At 28.9% G+C, this 27,806-nt stretch overlaps 1 protein-coding gene across 2 annotated transcripts in view; it reads right to left on the bottom strand.

Moving 5' to 3' along the window:
* LOC119668310 (motile sperm domain-containing protein 2-like) overlaps window positions 1-27,806 on the bottom strand; it is a 105,914-nt gene that overhangs the window by 2,303 nt on the left and 75,805 nt on the right. The gene's annotated exons all lie outside the window — the stretch shown is intronic.

Raw genomic sequence — 27,806 nt, 5'->3', positions numbered from 1 at the left:
CCATTTATTTCGTTTAATAAGGATGTTTCTATGAAAAGTTATTGCAAATCTCGTTGGGAAACAAATTTTCAACAAAAACAAATTAAAATGTTTTGAAAGACTTGAGGAAAATTGTAATCGGTGCATTTTGTAATGTTGCACTTATTTGTTGCAGTGTAAACATTTAATTACATATGAGCAACTTTTATTAATTGAGCACTACTAAATATGAAACTCAGTGTACTACAATAGAAAGGAGGATTACATAATTAATAGTTTTAGTTAATAATTACTAATCTAGTATTTATTAACAATAATTACACTTAATATTTATTAAGTTTTATTAGTTACGATCAAAGCATTTTATATACACTAAGGAATTTAATATAATTGGTTTAAAGATATATTTATTTTTATGGATTATTTTTGTAAAATTAATAGAATTTAATTTTAATTCTCTCTTAATATTTTAAAATATATGCTTATTTGAAGCTCATTAACTAAAACTTTAATTTCATAAGTTATATCATCATTTATCCTCATTCATTCTTAATGTATATTAATGTATATATATTGTTCTTAATGTACAGAAAATAAATTACATGCTTAAAATATTTTTTGTTTATTACTATTAATTATAAATAAAAGGAATTGTTTACGCATATAATAGACATTATTTACCTATCATAATCCACATATAGTTTAATGTTATATGTTATATAAACATTTCTGAGTCCTAATAAAATTTGTAATTATTATTGTTTCTTTAGCAACCAATCTGAGCAGATCAGGATAACAAAGACATAAAACATGACTGATAATGGTTCTTTGTCTTTGGTTTTACCATGTCAAGAGCAGCATATTATTGATATTCACTGACTATTGAATCAATTTAAATTAAATAATTTAGCACAATATGTTTATTAAAAAATTGTATCGAATAGGTAATAGTTTTTCTTAAATTTAAAGCAGAATCTTTATTTATCTTTCACCCTTTAATTTTATATCTTCTTGAACCTCTGTTCAAGTATACAAGGCACAATGTCTGTTAAGTGTCGTAGTACAGACGTAGCGATAATGTCTTAAAATCATACATATAATATAATGCTCTATGATGCCTTCATTCATTTCATTTATTCATTTCTCGTAAATCTTGGTGCTTAACATCAGTTTTAATATAAGAAAATTATGCTCTACTAATATGAAACCATCACAAAAAAGGCCAGATTATCACATTATGTTAAAGATATGCTACACAATAACAATTACACCAATATTTTCATACCTTTCACAAGATTTGTTTTGATATTTTGATACTGATCGATTTTCGAATGATTGCATGAAGTATCAAAAATCATCTCATTTAGAAGCTTTTCTGTTTTAGAAGCTATGAAACTTATAACTTTCTATTCTTCCATATAGCATTAATATACAATATTAACAATTAAATATTTATATTTTTCAAAAATAAAAAAAAAGAAGTCCGAAGTATATTCAAAAGTACTAAGGATGTTAATATTTTATAACAAATGGTGATATTTTACGCACAGAACTCTGAAATTAAAATGCTTACGTCGACCAGATTAAGAAATTCCACTAAAAACATCCACGACCTAACCAGCTTGACAGATATTCTATAAATATAGTTTAATGAAATAATTCCCATTAACTCTCCCTGAGCTTGACTTTAAAAATTTTATAAAATTTTTACAAAACATAGTTTTACACTCGATACGAGTGTAAGCAAATGAGTTACTTGGGAAGAAGAAACAGCTGTGTCCACTACTAAAACTATCTATTTAGAACTAATAACGATTCGAGGAATGAATTGTCAATAAATTTCATTTGTTTACTTGATTAACAGCATAATTGAATTAACTATTTTCTTTGTTTTGCACTTCTTTTCAATTAAAATTACATTTTAAAGAAAATTTGAGCATTACATATTTGTATTACATGGATCAGTTTCACGAGTTGAGACTTTAAAATAGCTTTTAAAATAGAAATGATTTATTTGAAATGAAAGATTAGCATAGATTTCTTTGGATATTTAAAATTTTTTCTTGAAAATTAATTGAAATCTGTTAGTAATTGTGTGAAACTTGATAACCGAAATAAATTTTTGTTTGGAAGAATTTGAAGACTCATCTATATACTTTTATCAATTTATATCTCATGCTTCTGGTGCGGCACTACATAAAAACGAATTTTCAATAAATAACTTAATTATAGCTTAACAATCTTCTGTGCTATCTATATTTTAGAGCGTGAACTTTTTGGATGAGGCCGTTTTGTACATAATGTTCATTTATTTGACTGTAATAACGACTGACTTACTACATAAGAAAATTTAGGTAAGGACTTATAAAACTATTTAATATTAATATGTAAAATTTTTGGAAATGTAAAGTTTAATATATACATATTGTTACTAAAATAATAATAACTGTTTTTGTAAGCCATTTCTACTGTCATCTGACTATGGTTCTATCATTTCAGAACATTACATTCCATTTTTTAGCAAGTAATTTTATCTGAAATTGCATTTTGTATAACGCAATGCACTCATGCAATCGTGTGGCTTCATTATTGTAACTGCAATTGTTTATTAAGCTACACGCAAAAGTTATTATTGTGTGGAGTACAAGGCCGGATATAAACGCAATTTTTGTCTACAAACTGCATAACATGAAAAATACCTAATTTCATGTAATTTGTTATTACTTTGTTTATTGGTTTAGGCAATCTTCAAATGTGTATTTAAAACCTAATCACGGCTTTTGATTGTGTGTTGCATTGAACAATTATGGAAAAAAACACAATAACTGTTGGTTTTGTTTTATTCAGAGCAGAGCAAATTGTTTCAAGTGGTATTTAATTACATTTTACGCCAATAATTTTAGTTTTAAGCTAAACAAAAATTTATGGTTTTAAATATACTGATAAATAAACGCATTAAGTACAACATGGCGTATGATTAACCTTAACCACTAACATGGCATTACTCAGTACATGAGCTCTAAACAAAAAACATACATCCTAATAAATGCAAAAATGGACTTTTAAGTACTGCACACAAAACATTAATTTTGGTCAATTGTACAAGTATTCTACAGCGCGAAGGAGCATTTTATGTCTCGAAAACGAAACACGCACAGGCGATTATTCATTGCAACATTTAGTTTGGTCCAGACACTCTCAACTCTTAACTCTAAAAAACCTAAGAGCAATACGACGACCGACTGTATGTATAACCCTTTACTGTCTTAATCCCTTAAATGTAAACGGTTAAGGACTCCTTAGGTAGTCGTTATCACAATTGCAGCATTAAAATGTTGACAAAGAAGAAATGAAAAAGGGCAGGGAACGGTTTTTCTTAAGACAAATGTTGGGGGGTTAATAAACTGAATTAAGCAGCATAAACATAAACAAAAAAAGGAAGATTCGAGTTTTGGTTGGACTAATGTCTGTAATAAAATGAGTTAAGAACTATGTAGACATCTTAAGTAAATTAAATTAAAAGTTTTATTAAGATTTTTTTTTAAATTTGTTTATTATTTTATGACACAAAAAATATTTGTTTTAAAATTGTTTGAAAGTTCTTTTAAAGAAGAACTTTTTTTTCTCACTGTGATTCAAGTGTTACATATATTTTATATATATATTATGAGTACAATAAATGGCTCGAATATGAATATCATGAAAAGATTAAATCATACCTAACTCATATCTTAGTTCCATTATCTTGATGTAATTTTTTTTTAACTTAACAGCGTTGTGCAGTTCCATTTCTAATTACAAGATACAATTTAAAAATATAATTGAATTATAACAATATTAAGTATATGTGCTTAACTAAAAAAACTCCAAGTGCATATTCTTTTGGCTGTATGACGTTAATGAATAAATCTTAAAACCGCATAATAACTTTTTATAACAAATATTGTCAAAAGATATAGGAATTCAGGGAATGCAGTTTTTTGTAATCAAGTAAGTTCATACTAGTGATGGAATATCCAACGAATTTTGTTGTCACTGCCGTAGACTCACCCAGATTCCAAAATAAAAACAATTCATATACAAAGCAAACTATATTTATTTGAAAAATAAAAAAACAATATATTAACACAATTATTTCATCAGATATCATTTCTTCAAAAATATAAATTTCTATTAAAAGAAAGTTATCCGACATGAAATTTCACTTGTCAGCTGGAAAATAGAATCAATATAATTATGATTGTAATATCAGAGAAGACTGAATTATATGCACCTTCGAAAGAAGAGAAAAATCTATTTACTAATACATATTATAATACAAACACTTTCAGGAACAATTTTTGACTTTATACCTCTGATTTAACTGAAATTTTTTATATCAGCACCTTTTTTAAGCAAGCCGTATGTCGTACAACATTTTTTAAGTTTCTTCCTTGAAGATACGGGTTCATACACCCACCCTCATTTTAGATCAATTTTTAAATAGCTATCTCCGACTCTGTTATGTTAAAGATTTTAATTTTTTTGCATTATTAATATAATAATTCAAATATTTTAGATACAGTTTTAATAGTAGACATTGTTTATATTTCAATACTAATATTAACTAGTAATTTCTAAGAAAAAGAAAAAGAGAAAGTTTAATATAAACTTTGAAAATTTTCTTTATTTTATTTAATTACTTAATTAAGATTTGTTGATTGGTTGCAGTGACTGGCCATTAGATAACTTTTGCTACCACATTCCTTGCAAGAACCCTAGTATTGAAGAGTAAAAACTAAATCCATCTCATCGAATTTAGATAATTTAATAGGTCTTTCGTCTTCACCGATGAACAGTCTGATAAACTATCTACGAAGTGCTTTCTAAAGAACCTATATCTTCTGAACGCCAAAGCCGAATATTCACAGAGTAAACGTATTATATTTCATTTTTCTTGCGGGTTTCCACAAGTTCTACAGTGAGAATTATTAGAAATATACAGTCGGTTCCTTTACACCAATGACCAGAAAGAACTGCAGGAAGCCTTACAGTGTTCACGCGGTCTCTTTTGATGAGTTTCGAGAATTTATACTTATTATAGGTAAGTCATGTTAACTTGGAAGTTGCACATGACTTAAGTGCTTTCCATCTGTTGTTGGCAAATTGCGGAAACTAAAAGAAGGTACTTCTCTTAATGGTCTCTAAGGTAATATAAACCCTTATTATTAAGATTAATCATACAATTTTATTAAAAATTTGTGATTTACCTGATTTCATTTTTTAGAGTGCATTTGTATCTATAAGAGTTATTTTCTGAAAATCTTCCGCAAGATTGAAAGCAGACAACAGTGCTATCCCAAAATCAAAATTAAATTATTGCTGTTTAGAAAAACAACTTCAGAGTAATCTTCCTATTTTAAAAAGAATATTATTACTAACTACTATTAAATATTTTTAAGTTAAAATATAGTTCACAACTGTTCACAAAACCTGTTCTTGAAATATGCTAATTTCTATTAAAATATAATAGTCACTTTCGTCTGGAATATTTGACGTTAAATTACAACTTATATTCACAAAATATTGGTATCGCCCGTGCGATTCGTGGAGTAACATTAGCATGACTTTCTCAACATAACGTTTCTAGACTAGGTTCTATACATAAGAAAGAACATATCATGCAACAAATAATTACTCTACGAACAGAATAGTCTTGAAATTTAACAATTAAAAATGAAAATATAATTAATTAATTCAATTATTCTACAGCTGGTTTATGTTTCCATTCGAATATAAACACAGCAAGTGTATTTGGTAATAAAACTTTTACAGCAAATTAAAAAAGCTCCAGAAATATATGCGAACATAAAAGACAAGTACGGTTTTGGATCAGCTGGTTAAGGTGCGCTGACTCCGAGCTCCAAATTTGGCAGGACCCGAGTTCGATTCCTGGTACTTGCAGTCTCAAAAATAATTATTTACGAATAATTAAATACAAGAATTATTTCCAAGACCACTGATGATGGGTATTTGGCAATACTCGAAACAGCTGTATGGTCAGCAAAAAATTCAATTAATCAAAATAATATAAAATGAAATTTTGTTGTTGTAGTTCACTACTGTTCGAAAAACCTCATTGTAAAAATATAAATAATTTTGCTTAATTTACCATTATCCAAATTATAATTTTTTTTTATTACAAATCTCTAAAATTTTAAAATAAAAGTTCACATCTTTTATTTTTTAATTTCTTATTAAATTCTTTACTGTTTAAATCAGTATTTTCAGTACTTTTATGAGAAATACTTTAAATATACCCAAAATATTTTACTTATTAGAAAGATAAAATCGCTATGAAAAAACTTTGTCCAGACCTGAAAGTCGAGTTGCTTGTATGCGGCACTTGAACCATTTGTAAAAGCGCATTTATAACAATCAAGTTTATCTTGTTTGCTTTGGCTTTTTCGCTACATTCAGACAAATCCTTTGGAAATTGTTAACAAATGAAAATCGTGTTCACATACAAAGCAAATAAACAAAACACACAATCAAAATCATGAATATGAAGAAAAATACACAAACGACGTAAGCATCCATTAACACAAACACATACGTACATGTTCGTACATGTATAGTACGTCAATGCGCGAACTTGTCTGTTATACGCATATTAAATGGTTTTAATATGTGTAAACACTTGTATGTTCTATTCTGTAAATGTATATATGATATGTAAATCGCAATAAACGCAACTAAGTAAACAAAAACAACAACAAGAGCACTGAAATCTAGAAAAAGTTTTTATTAATTTTATCTCCGCCTCCTCCATTTTAGCATGCAAAAAAATTTCATAAGAGGAAAAATATGAAAAAATATTTTGTAGTTTGTTTTTGTTGTCGTTGGTGTTGGTATTGGTATTGGCGTGATGTTGTCATTATTCTTGTTTTTGTTTTTGTTTTGTTACTGTGTGTGAATTGATATTTTTATGGTAGAAAGTGCCATGAAATTATAATGAAGCAATGTTTTGATTTTTTTTTTGTTGAAATATTTGCATCAGTAATTTTTAATTATAGTTTGTAACAAATTAAAGAGATATTAATTTTTAATTAATATTATAAAAAATTTTTTATATATAATGTATTGTATTGTGAATAAAAGTATTAATTTTTACATATAAGCTTTAAACCAACAAATTTAATTAAAATTTTACTTTTAAGTATGCATATGATTAATTTTAAAAACATTCAATAAATATGTTTGCATTTGTATTTAAATTTCATGAACGTCTGAGCTACTTAAACAGCTCAAATAATAAACTGCTTAAGAATAAAGGAGTAATAGTATCGCTTATCTAAAATCGATAACAAATTCCCAAACTCATCATTGCTGGAAGTAAAAGCATAATTTTCTATTATTATAAAACATAACAGATGCTAGGATAAGGATTACGATTGGTTCCGACTAAACTCTTTGCAGTATATCACAATATCCTTGATTGAAAGGAGGCAATAGAGATGGAAAAATAATTTATTTTAATGTTAATTTTTTCTTGCCGAATGTGACTCGTCTTTATGACGAAAAGAAACTATTTAAAAGTTAGAAAGAAAAGCTAAGGACAAAAAGTAATTTAATTGATTGAAATTTGGCTGATCATACAACGCTGTTTCAAGTATTGCCAAGTACTCATCATCAGTGGTCTTAGGAAATATTCGAATTTCTTGATTAGTTTATAGTCCGTATATAATTTTTGTTTTATTTAATTGCAAAGCTGGCCATAAAACAGGATTATCTGGTTACAGCTAGAAAAACCTAGGTACAAGAAAAATTTTGTGAGATCCCAAGATTGATTTAATCAAGGTCGAATAAAAAACGCATTAGTTAGCTGACAGTATACTGCGTTTTAGGAATATATCCACATAGATAGATAAAATTCTTTCCAATACGCAGTGATCTGTCGGTCCTGATACAGTAATACTGAGCAATTTCCGCTTTAGTTGAAATTTCGACAAAGTCAATCTTGAAATCTGATAAAAAATTTTAAAAACTTTTTTAACTACAAAGATGAGGAGACCCTCTATTTCAGCTTTTTTATCCAAGCCCAGCATAGCCAAGTGAACATTGAAAATCTTTGGAGCATCATTTCTTACCGAATTCACAGACGAATGACTCTAAATTAAGAAGTCGGTTATGTTTCTAGACTTCACACGCTAGTTCGTTTTTATTTAAATGCGGGAGTCAAGCGTTTTAGTGGCATTTATATGATTCGAATTCCTTCTGATCTATGTTATCACAAAGGACTAAAGTGAGTTTTAGAGTACAAGGCCACTTAGCGAACTTAAATTTATCTATCCATAGAGAAATAAAACCTTAGAAGAAGCTTAATGGGAAATTCTTTTAAAAAGTAAGATCGCAATAAGTATTATTAAAATCTTTAAACTATAGAAATAATATGAAGCACAGAGCTAAAATTCTTCTTACAATTTGTTGTTGAGATTCTATCATTTAATTAGTCCTTATTGACAGATAAATACCATAATTTATGAAATACTTATAGATACTGATGTGATACTCGACAATAATGTTATTTGTTACATGTTAATTAATAATAAGAAAAATTTAGTTTTGAAATTTTAGACTCTCTTTATCAAAAATTAATTACCACATAATACATTTTTGTTTGTAATAACGAACGTTATAGCTCTTCAAGAACTCAGGAACTTGATCTACAAAATACAAAAATGTAAAAAGTGAAATCCATGACTAATCAATGTAATAAATTAACTTCTTTAGTAAATTGCTATTCGTTTAAATTTTATTAAATGCCTATAAAAACTCATCGAACCCATTTAGATGGCTTTATCTAAAGGATGTTTGCTACTGCCAACATAGTATCGTAGCTAATACTATAATATTACTCATTTAACGTCTATACATCATAAAATCTTACTTATTAAAGTTTTACACTTTGAGTTTTAAATAAAAATTTTAATATATAGCTACAAAATTTTATTTCATAGGATAGTGCAGTTATATAGCACCTCAATACTTTTTCACTGGGTTTTTTTTTATGTTTATAGGTAAAACTTTTTTAATTTTTTTATGAAATAATTGTATAATATTGTTTGTATCTTTAAATTCTTTCTACTTAAATCTTCCACATTTCTTAATCATATTAACATGGCTTCTTTGGTATAAGATATACATAATATCACGGAATAGTTGCGCTTTCAATTATTTTGTGCTAGAGTTTTCTTTTTATATTTTTTCAAAATTTAATAATCTTAAATAAATAACATTTACACAAATAAAATTATTAAGCTTAAATATTTTCAACACTCCTACTACATTTCATAAGTCCTTGTTGTTTTCATATTTTTTTAATTGAGCGCGATAAAATCCTTAAATTCAATTAAATTCTTTGCACTCTCAATACTTGATTGACTCAGTAAACTGCATTCAAATGATATTTAAATTAAAACAATGTTTCAAAAAAAAAAAAATCAAAAAAGAACTAATAAAAAAAGTTTCTTTTATATTGAATAAATTGCAATTGATTTAAAATAAAATAAAAATATTAAACAGAAAAGAAAATTCGCATAAAATATCAAAAGCAACTAATACAAGTGCCACAATCGAAATTAAATCTAAGCCCAACCAAATGCTGAATGAAACTTCATTTTAATATTGCATTTGCAAAGTTTTTCGAAAAACAATTTTAAATAAGACTTTAAGTAAAGTACGCAAAAAATAATAAACAAAATAAGAACAACTAAATTAAAATTCATCCACTGATAACATATGCTTCGGTGCACCACTGTCCAAGGGTTAGACACGTCCATGGATACAAGCTCTCCTACAAATCCACACTGAAAGGCATAAGCAGAGAGTAGTAGATGCATAAAAACGACAGTGATTGCTCGTTGTTCAGTGTTCAGTACCCAGTGTTCGTTGTTCGGTGTTTCTTGCTTTGTTTTGTTGGTAGTGTTTGTATGGGATTTTTATTTTGCGCTATGCACCGGAATAAAATCATGAAGGGAAACCCTCATTTTCATGTCTACAACTGCAGTTTAATATTGTTGAACAAAGCTTTTGAGTTGTTACGATGTGTTGGTTTTGACAACACACAGATATGTTTACACTTAAGTATATGTATATCTATATTTCTATCTATGTGCTATATATGTATGCATGTACGACACAATCTGTGACAAGCACATGACAATGTACGAGTGAAAACTCAAAGATGTACACGTTCCTATGATGCCATATTATCAAGTATAGTATAACAAAATATTCCACACAAACTCATAAGGCAATCACGAAAGTCACAAACAAAAGTAATAGTGAAATGACAATATTTAGCAGGATATAAACATAGTAAAGTAAACAAAAAGAACGCTAATATAAGTATATGTGAGAATTTTGAAAGGATACAGGGGCTTAGAGATGCAAATAACTCTTATAATACCAATATACTTAGAGTGTGTGAACCATAAAGTGAAAGGATTAAATTATGAAAATTATCAAATTTAAACTGCGGTACGGGTTTTCGGTACAGGTTTTCATTGATTCTAAATTTCAGCGCAAAAAACTATTGATTGTAAAGAAATTAGTTAAACCCAAAAAAGAACATTTATAGTTTAATTCTGGTCCATAACACATGATTTTTACTCAAGTTGACTTTAATGCTAATTCAACGGTAACGTTTTGATAATAGTCACAAGTGGTCTAATAGTAAGTTATACCGTCATTACTAAGGATCCTATTAGGCCAATTGTCCCATTATGTTACCACATAAAAAACTCAAAAGTTTAAAACCACAAACTTTGGCAAAACCTGAGGACCTTGGCCTGGAACTGCCCAGTACTAAGCATTAAAATATCAAGAAAAATCTTGACTTATAAAAATTTCAATAGTCTTTATTACAAACTCACTTAACCTATATTTTAAAAAAGATACATTTTTAGTCAATTGTCTTAAAAGTTTTTATACAACAAGTTTTTCTATATCAATGAACGTGTATCTCTAGTAATCAATTGAAGAAGTATTTTTCTACATACTTTTAAAAAATTTTTCTTATTATCTCATGATAATTGTTAACAAAAACTTATTTATGGAAAATTGTTACTCATACGCCTTGGTGGTTTACGCGAAACTACTGTAAATATAGTTACAAAACTCTTTTATCAGAAATGTTTTCAAAGCAAAAAAAAACACTAATATAAAAAAGGTGATTTAAAAACTATTACAAAAATATAACACATCCACTGATAAGTCCGTAGGATGACACACTGGCAGTGCCACTTTACCGAGTAGTGTACTATATATAACTATAATATTAAAATCTATATAATACTATAATTTATATACATTTTAGAACACTGTACGGATATGTTACATATAGCAAAGCCTCAAATACTACCTTAAAGCAATTACAGATAGCTCAAAACCTGGCTTTAAGAAAACTGTTTAAGATTCCATGGTATATTAGATCAACAGAACAGACATACATAGAGATCTTAGGATTGATTCAGTGAAAAAATATATCAGAGACAGAGCTCTAAAATTATTCACTAAAGTTGATAATTAACCCCGCCCTAACAATCCTCAAGTCCACTTCTGGACTCTCAGGAAGATATGCTGATTTAAGGTCCGTCATCAACTAAAAGACAAATAAATGATATGTTTTTTTTTTAGCCTAGTTAAAGCCTAGTGTGGGGTAGAGATAAGCCCCCCAGCCATTGTAGAGTAAAAGTGCGTAATAGCACTAACTCAAGAAGAAGAAGAATCAAGAAGAACACTTGCTAGCAACTTTCAAATTATACCTATCAAATTTTTATGACATTTAAACCATTACAACAACAATTTCAAATTCAACGTGATAATTAAAATCATTCTTTAAAATTCGCTTTAGTTTACTAATTTCAATTCAAAAATAAAACCTACCATTTTCTGCTTTCACTCTCAGCTGTTTTAAGGTCTCTTTGAACATATTTCGTTTTATTACTTATATAAACTATACATATTCTTCATATATACATATTCTTGTTATTAATATCCTTAACAGCATGAAACTAATTAAGAAAATCAAATTAATATTTTAAAAGAGCTGTCCTTCAATTCCACATGAACTTCCAACCGTTTTAATAAAAACCATTTGGAGGCTTCTTAAAAAATTTACTACCAACGAAAGCAACGACAGCGGTTGCAAACAGATTTCATAGTAAAATATTGACGATGACAATAACAACGTCAACAAAGCCAACATTACCACACACAACATTTTCACTTAAATATGTTTCTCTAAGCAACATCAACAAAAGCAACAAACACTCTCAACTGCAACAAACAAGTAAAATGTGACTCCTTTGAACTGCTGCAGAATGATGATGAGCTGTAAACGTATACGGGTGGGTATATGAGTATGCATTGCCTTGACGTACATTATAGAACCTCAAACTAATGTTTTACAACATCATTCTTTACTGTTATTCTACCCACTGAAACCTAAGCGTTGGGTTTACTTATACTTTTAATGGCAGCCTAAATATGTGCTCATACAAGGCAAGTACGAGTATACGAGTATTGCATATGAAAAAACTACATCACTGATCTCAATATATGTATGTGGACCAGGCAATGTCTGTGCAAATATTCCTACACTACTCTACTCTACTCTACTTTGCTCCTGCTTTTGTGTTGTGTACTTTGTTGTATTTGTTTGTTGCGGCGCAAATTCTACTGTTTTACATAAAGCATACTACCAGTGTCCATATAACAATTTCAACCACATCACACTACATTACACCGCATTGCAACGTACCGTACCGCATCATAGCGCAGCGCAGCGCATCACATTACTTGCTGCTGCATTGTATTACCGCCTCAACCTGACAGCAAGCAGTCAGTTCAGTAAAGCTTAATGTTGTGTTGCTGCTTTTGTTCGTCGTTCATTCATTCATTCATTCGTTTTTACGTCTATTCGTTCAGTCGTTCATTCATTCACTCATTCACACAAACTTGCACTTAAGTTGACTCATGGTTGTTGGTCCTTTCATTTAGTGCCATCATCGTGTGTCTCTGAATTTCCTGGCAACAATTGTGTCCTTTTTGGTTGCCATTCATCGTCGTCGTATGTGTTGCATAGGCAAAATAGGTTATTCAAGTGGCAGCTTAATTCGCATAAAATGAAAACACGCTGTCTACATTGTTCCTACAAGTTTCAAACTTTTTTAATGGCGTTTAAAATGGCTGCCAGACAAAAGCTTGTTAAGCATGAGTGGTACGAGTTAAATTGATTTTTCCACATACCCGTATAACTGTACATGTAACTGCACATATATTTATATTTATATATTGTATAAGCTGATATAGATTGTTTTACATACTACATATAATAGCCCTTCCGTATTTTGATTTGTGTGGTTGTTAAAATTTTAAGAAAAATTTAAGTCGTAGAAAAGGTTCTTTGAAACTCCTAATTCTTATATTCTCTATATATACTCTATATAATTGTGTATAAATTTATATAAAATAATTTTAATTATTTTAATTTAATATTTTAATTTATTTAAAAACTGACAGACTTACCAACACCGCGTTATCAAATCTCAAAATGGTTACAGGCTCCTCGGGGAGGTATGCAGATCTGAGGTCAGTTATTGCTTAGTCTGATGAAGTGATAAACAATAATCTAGTCAAGGTGTAAAGAGGAGTTTTGAAAATACCTCGAATTAAAAAAGAGTATAAGTGCTTAAGTTTACTAGCTCAAAACAGCAGCAACATGATAATTTGAAATAAACCAATTTTAATTTTGTTTCTTAGATTTAGATTTTTTTCTTAGATCTATAATTTAAAAAAAAATTTAAATTTATTTAAAAAATTTAATTTATTGAATTCAAAAATTAATCTTTTTCTAAAATTTCCGTCTATTATAAATTCCCACTTCAAGAGATTTGTTTAAAAATAGGAAAGAGCTTAATAACAATATTATTTCTTAATAGAATCTACACTTATATGGAATTTTAAGCATATATCTTCAGTAAGTCTGCTTAATATTAAAACATTTTTATGTCTTAAATTTTAATCGACTGTTTTGTATCTAATAATTTCATTTACGATTTAAATTATTATAGAGCATTATATTTCTTATTATTAAAAACTATCTTGCCAAAAAATTTTCTGGATGCATAGTTTTATGTTATAAACCTGAAAACATTTTTTTAATAAGAATTATTCTTTTATATAATAATTAGAATTAAGTAAGTGATCCTTACAGTGTCTTAAAATTTTTCATACCGACTTTTATTGTTGTTGTTGTCATTAATGTTAGTCTAATAAGCAAGCACATAAAAGAATAACAAATCTTACTCAGTAGAATGGCCATGCAATGTAAAGTAGAAGTAGGGATATGTTGTATGTGAAAATTAATATTGAACATGATCTCGATCCCAATGTTGGAACCCTCTTACTCAACAAAAGCCTTTAAATTACTATTATTGTCAAATCTTCCAAACGCTAAACCTGCAAATTATTGAAAAAGCACATTTTTACTGATTTTTGCAGTTAGCCTGCACAATCACCCCGATTAGACACCGCTAGATTTTTGCCTCTGAGAGTACTTAAAGTAAAAGATTTACATATATCAACAACCTTGTACATATTCAGACTTAAAACAATTTTTATTTCAAACATTTAATAAAAATCATTAAAGTGACGAACAGACTGTTAATAGAAAGATAGCCTAAAACAATCCAGTACTAAATTTAAGCAGTTATCACTTTTTAATGGAAACGACAATGGTACGTCTATATGTTCTATTGTGCCATCTATGTCCTAAGGTAACAAATCACAATCTTTCCGCTGATATTTCACAACTCAAATAAGTCCCATGTATTTCTTATACATATTTTCATCTATTTTGATGCATATAAGCCCAAGATAAGATATAAATTGGCCAATATTCTATCTAATAAATAAATAATCGATCGTTTTTCTAACAATCAGATAATACGAGTAAATAACTCAAAGTTTGTTTATGTCTATATTTCACCAAAAAATTATAATAAAAATAGGAAATACTTTAATAAATATATTCGTAAAATATATGAAAATTTCCTGACTAAGTTGAAAGTGAAAGAAAGAGAATTGAAAGTATAATTAGGACATTTAATAATTTTATATAGTGTGAAAAGGATGTATAATTTGTCAAAATATTTATAAGGTAGTAAATGCTACTTCGGTGATCTAATTAAATATATTATAATGTACTATTAAAAATGTATAATAATTTGTATATAAAATTTAAGCTTCTATTATGTGTTTAAAGAAATTTAATAATTTAAAATAGTTTTGCAATCCATTAATTTTTCAAAAAATTAATAAAATATTATATTAATTTAAAAACTAAAATTATTCATATGTTAGTTTTACAAATATTACAACAACAAAATAAATTTAAATAAATAAATAATTTTAAATTGCAAAATAATCATTAACAAAATAAAGTGAAAAACCAATATTAAATACATTTAATTCCAACCGTTTCCCGCTCTATAGACCATCTATATATTTTTATCCTTTTAATGGTATGTAAAATTCAACCGACGGGACAGACACAGAAGTATAAAATGTCACTTTCAAATCCACCCAGCAAACTTCACCTCAGGGTAAAATCTATTTGTGAGCCTCAAGCCAAATTGTTTAAAACAATTGTATAAAATTAATTCACACACACACACAGATACACTCAATGACACGCATACATACATTTACATATGTACTTTATGCACTTCAAAATGGCCGTGTTTACGTGAAAGTTTAACGTACTCGCACGCTCTCGAAACTTTTGTCGTCACTGCGTGCTTTGCAGACACTTCACTGTACTTTTTTATTGCATTTCACTTAAAAAAGGACACCATTAAAATGTTTTTGAAATTGTTTTCAACTTTATTTTAAACGTTTGTATTGCGTTGTTTTGGTGGCCTAATGCCACGAATGACAGCTTCAAGTGACATTTTGCAGGAGTGGAAAAGTAAAAAATATATAAAAATTTATAAAAATATTTTATTTTCTAAACAAATTTTAAAATGTTGTTGCGGGCATTCCACAGGCTACCAAAAACTGTCAAATATTGAAACAGAAGTTAAAACACCATTGAGTACAACCGCAATGCAAAAACTTTCATTTGTAGAGACAGGAACTTAAAATTCATTATTATTAACTTATGAAAAATTAAATTAATTTTAGGTGATTCCAATTTTTGTTTAAGTAAATTATAATAAATTTATAATTTATATAAAATGTTGCAAATCAAAACGTTCTCAGTTTTAATAGTTTATTTTAAAATAAAAGGATTTATTAATTTTATCGTAAATTAAGAAACTTATTCATATTAATGATTTTCATAAATTATTTTGTCTAATGCTAATTTTGTCTAATACAAGTGATGTACTTGTTAATAATATGATTAAATACATTGCTTTGTGTACTTTGTGTGACGCAGCATCTCTCTCCAGGCGCCCATCTGCTGCATACGCTCCTTCTCCAGTTTCGTACATCAACTCCAGTTAGTGCTCCCTTAACTTGATCACTTCACCGGAGACATGGACTACCTATACACCTTCTTCCTCCAACTACTGCTTCATATGTCTTTTTCGCTAGAGCATCTTTATTCATTCTCACGACTTGACCAAGCCAGCGAAGCCGCTGGATATTAATTCACTGAATAAATATCAATGTCGTGGTAAAGCTTGTACAGCTCATGGTTCATTCGTATGCGGTAGTCATCGCCAACTCGTAGAGGACGCTTGATTTTATGAAGAACTTTTCTCTCGAACACTCTCAGTGCTGCTTCATCATTTTGTGATAACGTCCATGCTTCTGTGCATGCACAGGGAAGATAAGCGGCCTATAGAGCGTAAATTTCATTTGTCGAGAGAGAGCTTTACATCCCAATTGGATACTGAGCCCATAGTAGCAGCTAGTAGGAATGAAGATACTTCATCTGATCTCTAAGCTGACATCATTGTCATTGTTATATGTAACAACGGCGGTGCCAAGGTAGATGAAATCCTTGCATGATTCGTATTGTTTGCTTTATTTGATTAGCAACGACTTTTAGACATAAACATATTTGGACAACATATTTGGATACTTATAAATATATTGTGTATGTGATTTAAATACGTCTGTGAAATTGTATCAATTGTTGAACCCGGAATTTCATACATTCAACCAGACAAAACTCTTTTACTTTGAATCATTTCTCTTTAATATTAGTAAGAAGGTGAAGTGCCTTCTCCTCATTAATATGAAATTATTTTTAATACAGTTAAACTTCCATAACTCGTAGTACTATTTTGCAAAGAAAGGGTTCGACTTATGGAGACTTCGAGTTAAAGAAATTTTTTGTAGTTGTATGTAATTTGCTCTCTAAACCCTGTTGCACTCTACTTAGTTCGGGTTATAGAAAATTCGAGTTGCGAAAAATTGACTGTATTTGCGATATTATTTTTAAATATCATAATTTCATATCTTAAGAAAATAATTTTCTTGTATTTAAAAAAATTCTTTTTTCCTCCTAAGTGTTATTTCTTTTTTTTATGTTTTCAAATTAAAGCGGGAAAGTCACCATTTGTCAAATTAACAAAAGAAATATTTTAGTAGAAAGAAACTTTTTACTTCATTTTAGATTTTTTTTTTTTGTGCTCTCCTAAAGTTAGTCAAGTTTTTTAAACTTTTAACGCCCTCATGTGCCACTTCTTGTCTCTGGATGACTTTAATACTGCACTATTGTCTTTCTTGACTGCTTTCTTTTTGTTTTAGATTTTTTTTGTGTACTGCAGGTCCATACATACTTTCGTCCCGATTCTTCCCTAGTATTTTAAGTACAGGCACAATGGAATGTAAACTCATGTGCCAAGTTTTAAACTGGCCACTTTTGCTTTTTGGCTTTTCACTCGTCTGGCAAAGTTTCTTGCAATGTTTTTGTTGCTTCTTCTCATTCCTCCCATTCTTCCTATTCTTCCAATGTACGAGTACACTTTTCAGCCCTATTCGGAATTGCCAGTTTAGCCACACGCATTGTTTGCCATTAAATGCTGCCAAATTGCAAAACAAAAAGGGAAAAGTCTTCTTCAAGGAAACAAACCATCCTATCGTAACTGTTCGCAAGGGCTTGGAAACAGCGCAAGGCAACCATAGAAAGTGTTTGGCACAGATGGAATTATCTCACGTCGCACTTTCCGAGTTTTTTATTGCTGCAAGTTCAAAAGTTCGGAATTTTGCCAACAATTTAAGAAGTTGTTTATTGAATGGAACATTATTGCGCTTGTTCTCAATGGCATTTATGGTTACACTTGTGTGTGTGTGTGTGTGTTTATGTCCTGGCCGCCTGTCCCTATATAAGTGCGCCTGTGTAAATTTTGTGTAATGTGGGTTGTTCTGGTATTAAAGCGAAATTAAATTTGAATTTGAATAATCTTTACAAGCATTAAAAAGAAAATTCATTGCATGTTTTTTATTGATTTTCACAAAAAAACTAAATAAAAATAATAAAGAATATTATTTATAAAAGTTCTTCAAACAAATTCCTTTTACAATTTTTGATGAAATCAAAGTTTTGCAAAGATTTTAGTGATAATAATGCATAAAAAGTGTGGAAAAGTTTTTAAGAAATATTTACAGTGATGAGGTTTATTACATGTAGGAATTGAATTCTTTAGATTTTTCTACGACTATCACTTACACAGACGTGTTAAAGTCTATGACTCCTCATTTCGTTGAAAAGAAATTGGTGATTGAAATATGATGTTAGGCGCACTGAACAAAAATAATTTGTAGTAAATTTGAATATTATATAGAAAAAAATTTAAAAATTGTTCTAGGTCCATTAAATAAAAACAACTGATTTATTCAAAAAAGTTGGTGATACTCTTTTAAACTAATGTTTGGACGAAATATAAGCTATCTCATTTAAAATTTGTATAAAATTATATTTTTTAGTTAAAAAGGTCAAATATTTTTTTGTTATATATTTTTTACCTCTCCTCTCTTGTTTTGTGTATGTAGTATTAAGAATATCTTTGTATATGTTTTATAATAAATATGCAAAATGAATTATGTTAATACAGCTTTTTTAGTTTCCATTGAACTCTTAAACTATTTTGCGCGTGTTTAATACCAAAAATCCTATAATATCATATTTTCAAAAGACGGGAAGAATATAAAATCCTCCCATAATTATTACAAAAAGGGTTTTATAAAGGTTTTTTTGAAACTATGTATTTGTAGTACAGCCATTTGTTGATTAATACATATAGCAGTCGTTGAGTACTGTCAAAATTTCATAAATCAAAGAGTTATAATCGGAAGTAAAATTTCATATGTACATCAGAGATCAAAATTTTGAATTACTAGTGAAGCCTTCCCATCTACCAGAAATAATCTATTCACTATGGTCAAATTTCCAGCAAACTGCAATGTATTGAATGTTTCACGGAAACTTCTGCTCAAAAAGTACTTGGATTTTGTAAATAAAACACACAAATTTAAATTTTATTACAAATTTTATTACTCCTTCTGAAGCGATACACATATACCAACGCTTAACCCAATCTTCCATACACTTTTCGTAGGCCCGTGAAGGTAGGGCTTTTAGTTCTTTCAGCGAATCCGCTTTTACCGATTCAACCGACTCAAAACGCTTACCACGAAGGGTAAGATTGAAGATTGATCCAATCTTCCATACACTTTTCGTAGGCCCGTGAAGGTAGGGCTTTTAATTCCTTCAGCGTATTACCGATTCAACCGACTCAAAACGCTTACCACGAAGGGGCAATTTAAATTTCGGGAACAGGTACAAGTCACATGGCTCCAGATCTGGCGAATATGGTGCCTGAGCGATGATGGTGGTGCCGTTTTTGGTCAAAAAATCGCGTACAACAAGAATTTTCCATAGTAAAAATCGCTAAATGCACTTGAGGTAATCTCACATTAACATTAGCTGTAAAGAAATTAATTGACATATGGCGCTCGAATTTGTAGTATAGGTATGTCAAGAAAGGGTGTACCAACATAACAAAAAGAAAATTTTTGAAAAAGGTTTATTACTTAAGGAGTAGTTAACAAACAACAAAACTTTTTGAACAGAAGGTAAAAACTGAAGGAAATAGATCAGTTAAGAGTTGTAATTAAAAATTTTTTAACTTATATAATAAGAATAATATTAGATAGCCTTATACCTTGTTCTATTTGTTTTCATCGATCCAACTATGACATTAATCAACCACAGTTACTACTTGTCGATATCACGGCTTTGATTAAGAATTATTGATCTTCAGCACAACAGTCTCATATGTACAACGTTTTTCTCTAGAGTTTCAATCTGTTTCGCTTTAATCAACTTTTAAAAGTTATGAGTATTGTATGAGTTGTATTGTTTTACCACGACAATACAGGATCTTACACAAATTTGATAACATGCGAAAAGCAATTGTAGGTAGAATAGGATATGCTGTCACTTGACTCTTTTGTTGCAGTACTTTCTGAACATTATTTATATAATGCAGTTTATAGAAAATTTTTCCGCAACCAAAAACGTCAGAATTGATCAATAGAAAAGATATAGTATTCTAACAAAATAATGCGAGAATCCATACAAATTTGATAATATAGTAAAACATCTTCTCTTTATTATATATTTCGGTCTCTTCAACATTTTGTAAAAGATAAAATTTTTGCTTAAAAAAAAAAGGTTAAAAATCATCTGAATCAGTTTTTTGGGGACAGAGAACAACAATTTTATGAGCGTATAATCATGCTACTACCAAATAATTAACAAAAATTATTGGACCAGTGTAGACAATATCATATAACATTCATTCATTTTAAGAAAATTATCTTTGGTCTTCTTTTATCAGAAAGAAGAAAGAAATTACTTTCAGAACATCTTTAAACTAATATTAACATCACTAAATATAATTTAGTATTCATTTTTTTAATTCAATATTAGGATTAAGTGAAACAGCTATGCTTTTATTCATTTATGTTATGAGATTTTTCATTCATGTGGTACTTGAGACGTCAATTTCACACTTACCTATAAGCTCCAAATGTGGGATCGTAAGTATAATAACCGGCTGATGGTTGCAAACTCGCTGACGTCCATGCAGTTACATCGGCACTATTACTGCTATCCTTCAAAGCATAGGGATTACTCTAAAAGAGCATTAAATAAAAAAAATCAATATTATTTAAAGAAATATGAAATAAAAAAATTTTACATATTCTTAATAGGACAATAATTAAATTTTAAACAAACTTTATTCTATTAAAAAAGTCGTAATTAAGGATATTTTCTGTTTAATGAACTGAATTAATTTTATTCGAATAGAATAAACTTCCACACAAAAGAGAAAAGACGTCTTTCAACAAAATGTGCAAGAAATTAGCATAACAGAAGAAACAGATGGCGCCCCACAAATGAGAGAAACTTTCAAAAGAAATAATCTGAAATGTTTGCCGACAGCCATTTGTGCTCATATCCGCCTTTAAAGGAAATATATATTAAAATATGTTAAAAATTAAATAATTAAAAAATTTAAAATAATTCATTCTAACTACTCAAAGAAATTTCTAGAATTATTATGTTAGTTTTAATGAATGCATCATAATATCCTCTCGTTGATGATGTACATTTCATATGATTGCCTGTGATGAATTCCATAATTCGTGTTATTTAATGTTTAAACAAGAATTTGTTTTATAAAAATTATAAATTATGATAAATTATTATTTACACTGCAAAAAAGTACTTGTAATCATACGTTGGAGCAACAGATTTAATAGACGCATGTGGCTAGTCATATCCGTATCCTCTAATCAATGGGATTGTTTCTATGCATTGGAACATGTCTGTAGACATTTTGTGTTGTGTTATCAAATGTCTGCGAATTAAAATGTGTTTAGGCGTTAAATATATCAACGAGCACGTCTACAATAACAACAACAGCAAAATGGTGCCAACAATAACAACAACTACACCAACAACACCAACAAGCAATAATTGCTCCAACAAAGTCGAGCAGCAAAAACGTAAAACGTTATCGTTCAAGTTTAACATAAAATTTCATATAAAAAAATATAGAAAATTCAAGCTCAAACTCCGAAACTATAATTATTTTAATGTTTATATTTAAAATTTGCATAAAAATGCAATTAACTGCTTTTTATGAGCTGTTGCACTTCGGTGTTGGCCAGTTGCAGTTGCTCCGCTGCCCTGCTGTTCTGCTGTTGTTGGTTAGTTGGTTGAATCGATGGATTGTTAGATTGTTGGATTGTTGGTTGTTTACCGCGTTGTTTAGTGTTGCACTAATTGTCGTATCGTAACCAATAGAGCAAAGAGGGTTACACGAATAATATAAAAAATTTTCTCAATTTCAAGTCACAACATTTTATGCATTTTCAGTATTAAATTTGTTAAACTAAAGGTAATCTGATAATCTAAAAATTTTGAACTAATTAAACCAAGTTCGGTAAAATGTCAATACTATTTTATAGAAATATGTGGCTTACATTGACATTAAAAGTATTGAAATCGTTTAAAGCTTGTAATGAAAAGTAAGATAAAACATTTAATCTTATTGAACTAAATGAATATAGTAGCAGCATAAATATAATGACTCAATATTAATTAAAATGTTATGGTATTAATATAATTTCATTAAAATTTTACTTAACCAGTCAGATAAGTGAATTAAATAATAGCTTTTAATACTATACATTATCATCAGCTAATGAGAGGGAGAGAGAGAGATTAATTAGGTTGGGTTTCAGATCTATTAAATCATTGACTAACTCATTATGATGCCATTTATGATAGAACCTCAGTTTTATTCGATTACTTCAATTTTATAGCGGGCGTTTGTTATCAATACAATTACATTACTTAGTAGCCAATTGTGATGCCATTTATAATAGCATTTTTTTTCCAGTTTCCTATTTAAAAAAACGTCTTGTTTGTCGATGAATTCCATAAGTTTTTTCATTAGGGTGTTTAAGGGATAGATAGACTATATGCCAACAACATTTCTAGATTATGCTATCTTAATGTTGTTACAACAAAACAATGATGTAACAGATGGTACATGTTTACCTCGGCCAAAATGTGTTGCTATAACTAAATTTATTAATTAGTTTGTAACCTATCATCTATTCGTCAATTGTAGAACTAAAACTTTAATATTATTATCATATTTCATCTTTTATACAAAAATAGCTGAAATGATATTTTGATCCGTTAATTAATTTTACGGTAGTCAAAGAGAAAGTGCGTTTCTTTGATACAGAAAAACCTATAAATCGTATGTAGATTAAATTCTTCACCTATGAAACAAAATATGTCAATTGATAATGTCAAATAATAATCAATATCATATAAACTAGAAATTAAATTCAAATTTTAGATAAGGCATAGCAGGAAATATTTATCGTCATATTTTGAGTATCTTTGTAAAGAATGGATGGGCCTCTGAAAGAATAAGGAAAATTTCATCCATTAATTTTAACATTATGGACGGATCTTACGTCTACCGTTATAATAGATCAAATGTATAGACTAAAAAACTGTTGAAATGATTTTGAATGCAAACAAGACGCTGTGGTCCCCAAATATCAACCATAGAGGTATTGGCAACAGTTTTTTGTAACAAAAATTATTTAATTAGTGAATACCATTTAAATCATAATAAAATAAATTCAAGTTACAACCATAAACTTTGAATTAAAATGAATTAAAATATAAATTGATGAGACAAGAAGCTGATTCAGTTCTCTCTAGCTTCTGATACTTATTACACCTCAAAATTATTTCATGAACGACAATTTTCGTCTCACAATAAATTAATATTTGTCATAGAAAGGCAGACGTTTTCATAGAACCACTGCAGAATTGGGATCGTAAATTAATCATTGGAATAAAGGCATCAGAGTTAGAAAAGAAAACATTTAATTAACGTTCATTTTGAAACCAAAAAAACTGCTTTTTCGTTTCCATTTGTATAGCATTAATACATTTGTATAACAAATGTATTAAATTTTAGTGAACTGCGTAAATACTTGGTATAATCATTCCTTGGGACACTTCTGTCTTCACCACTTCTCAGTGGAATAATATATTCGGAAACTCGGTTGATATATATTTATCACTACATAATATTTTTTATATACCTCTTAAACATGCAACAAATTCATAAATAAAATTCCATCATAATGACTCGCTAGTTTTGTACAGTCTTTTCTATATATATTAGTTAAATGATGTCTGATACAAATATTTCGTCAACTATATTTATCTCAAACTTCCCATTATACATATTTACTGCCTCAAAGAGAAATGCATATGGAACTTGTTTTCAGAAGTCTTGCAACATTCTATATCCCTCATGAACATTTTTAATTCTCAAAAGAAACTCGAGAATTAAGTGCGATTAGTGTTTTGATTGAAGATGGGAAGACTCAACGATATGCAGGCATGTGTATGCAAACTGTCTACTGTCTGATAAAAGGAAATCCAAAATTCTTATTAAGATGCCCCGTAGAGACATAGGTCTTTTGGTAGGTTTATTTACAGGTCACTATAAACTAGAGGACCATGCTAGAAGATTAGGTCTTCCTTTTAATCAAATCTGTTGCAGCTGTGGGGAAGACGATGAGAGTGGCTCTCATCTAATATGATTTTGCCCAGCTCATGCACGGCAGCAACTTAATACTTTAGTAGTCACTTTTCTTGAGAACCTTGACCAGTTACAGGACCTGACACTAAATAGCATTTTATGCTTCGCTTAAAGTTCTAAGTGGTTTTAAACCCTAAGTTTTTCCGTACAAAATGGGCCAATAGGCCTAAGTGGTTCCACTAGAGATCCGATATAACCTAACCTAAGCTAATGGTTTGATTGCATTTAATGTGATGTTTATTTAAATTAGATCGTCAAAACGAAATTCTTATCGCTTCGGCTTTCTTGTCCTTTTAATTTAAAAGGTGCACCGGGTTGGATTTTTATACAATGTTAGATGTCAAAAATAATATAGGAATAACATGAACTTACTTAAGCATTCATAAATGCACTGTTTGATAGTATTCAAATAATAAAAATAAAGATTTTCAAAACATTTCTATTCTGCTTAATAAAAGCGGTAAGATTTGCGCTTGCAATAGTTAATCAAATTATAATAATACACCACATATGCACATCAAGTGAAACATTAATTTCCATTTGCAATTCATTTATACGATTACGATTGCAATTATATGAAAAAATATTGCTTAATATAATTAAGTGGAATACACGCTGTTATTTGTTAAAAGGCGCAAACAACTCGATATCTCAACAAGGTGTTTTACACATTTTGCTTATAAACACAAAGCCTTATTTAATAGTCATTCGTTTTATTAACTCATTCTGTCATTCACAAGTACGGAAAAAAATTTATAAAATAAAGAAATTATTAAAGAATTCAAACAAAACGTATTAATTCAGTAAAAGCAACATTTTTATTACTAACAAAATGCAAAAACTAAAAAAAAAATAAAAAAAATTTATATGCACATACGAGTATCTGAAGTGAATGAAAAACAATTGAAATCCCCATCACTCGAGGCTTAGTACTTTCGTGCGATAATTGGGCGCAGGTATTTTATAATGAGGCTACTTTTTTTTCCTTCTTAAAAATTACAACAACAAAATTAACAACAAAATTAAATAAAAAAATGGAATTACAATAAAAAAAAATATATGCAATTCTTGTTACTTGTACACGATATGCGAATGCACAATTACAATAAATTGTTTGAAAATGTTGCAAGCAACTAACAGCAACAGCACTGGCACCAGCAATAGCACTGGTGCCGGCAACAACCAGTGCAACAACAACAACAATAAATCTAATTGAAAGTGCAATTGTACAATAACTCAAACAAAAACAAACTGCCTACTTTGAGTGTAATGAGAAACAATTAAATGCATAATAATAAGAATAATAAAAAAAATGTGCAACGGCAACACTATGCAAATGTTAACAGTGCTGCCAAGCACCATGAAAATTGTTAAATAAAATTCCTGCATTTTTCTTACTGTATTTTCATCATACTCGTATAATAAAAACATAATAAAACGAAGGCGATTGGAACAACAAAAGAGCGCAAAATTAAGACAACAGCAATAACATTTAAATAAATGTGGATATGTAACGAAATGATTTACTTAGCACTGTTAACAAAATGTTTTTACTCATAAACTCTGTGAAGTCATAAACTGTAACTACAATAAAATTAAAAATATTACTCTCGAGACTTAAAGGATAACATGCAATATTTCAAATTACTTTACATAATTTTGGAATGATTTATTTACTAGATTTTGTAATCATATTTAATCTAACAAAAAGTTTTGCTTGGTCAACACGCATTTTAAAATATTTCTGCATTAACTATAAATTTTATTTAATTAAAATTTTTATTTATATATGATATTATTTTTATTTTCAAATTATGTTCTACATGAACGATAACGAAAATTATTACAATTTCTAGATGTTAATTCGATGCTCACCTATTAACCCAATTTTAACTTCTTTAAAAGTCAAATATTTTAAGAGTGTTCTTTTGACATGTATGCCTCAATAGAACACGTGTTGCTTAAAAATTAACATGCAAAACAATAAGAAAATTCGTAAAAATAATATCATTGCCCAATCTTAAAAGTGATCTATTATATATATATTTTATATATTTATATTATATACATTTATATTTGTTATATATATAAGTGATCTATTATATATTTATTATATATATAAGTGATCTATTATATATATACCTGTTATATTTTAAATAAAATTTGTGAAGATGAGTGACAGGTCAGTAAATATTGTGACGATTTTTTCCAACACGTCACAAATAAATTATGATAGTTGAAAATAGCATGAAGTTATTATAGTAAACAAATAAAAAAACCCAACAACAGAATTAAACTATTTTAGTCGAAAAATATATATAGCATGAAGTTATTATTATTATTGTAAACAAATAAAACAATAGTATTAAGCTATTATTAGTAAAACCAAACCCACGGAAAAAAATATTAGTCTAAGCTATGAAAAAATATATAAAGTATTAATAAAGTAAAAGGAATTATTTTAGAAAGTAAGATAATAATAAGTAATTATAAATTATCATAGAATTTAGTTATCGAAATTAAGAGAAACAATTAATCTCTTGAAAATACAAATTAAGTAATAATACTTCCGATTTCTTTGAGGGTAATTATTTTTGCCAAATTTTAATAATAAATATGCAGCGAACAACAACAGCAGAACATAGCGAAATCAGTAGCAATAACAACTTTGAAGAAAGCTACACAGTATGCACTCAGAAGTCCGTTATCCCGTTCTATAAAATCCGTATAAAAGGAGAAGCAAAGTAAAACACAGGGACTTGGCCACAGCACTTCGAACAGTGCACATCACCAGAGACTCTATGGCAGGCCACGAAGCAGAACACTTGACAGAGCCAGATCAAGTGTATAAACAGGTAATTAAAAATATTTAAATAACATTTTCCTAGTCCATCAGTGTAGCCCAATCGGTAACACTGTTCCTTAGCAACGCAGCCTTGTCGGTAGCGTTGGTTCCAAGTTCATCAGTGTAGCCCTATCGGTAACACTGTTCCTTAGCAACGCAGCCTTGTCGGTAGCGTTGGTTCCAAGCTCATCAGTGTAGCCCAATCGGTAACGCTGTTCCTAAGCAACACAGCCTTGTCGGTAGTGTTGGTTCCAAATCCACCATTA

This window comes from Teleopsis dalmanni, chromosome 1, assembly GCF_002237135.1.
Source record: "Teleopsis dalmanni isolate 2A chromosome 1, ASM223713v2, whole genome shotgun sequence".
Classification (NCBI taxonomy): Eukaryota; Metazoa; Arthropoda; class Insecta; order Diptera; family Diopsidae; genus Teleopsis; species Teleopsis dalmanni.
Note: the sequence above shows the minus strand (reverse complement) of the source record. Positions and strands in the feature narration are given on the sequence as shown.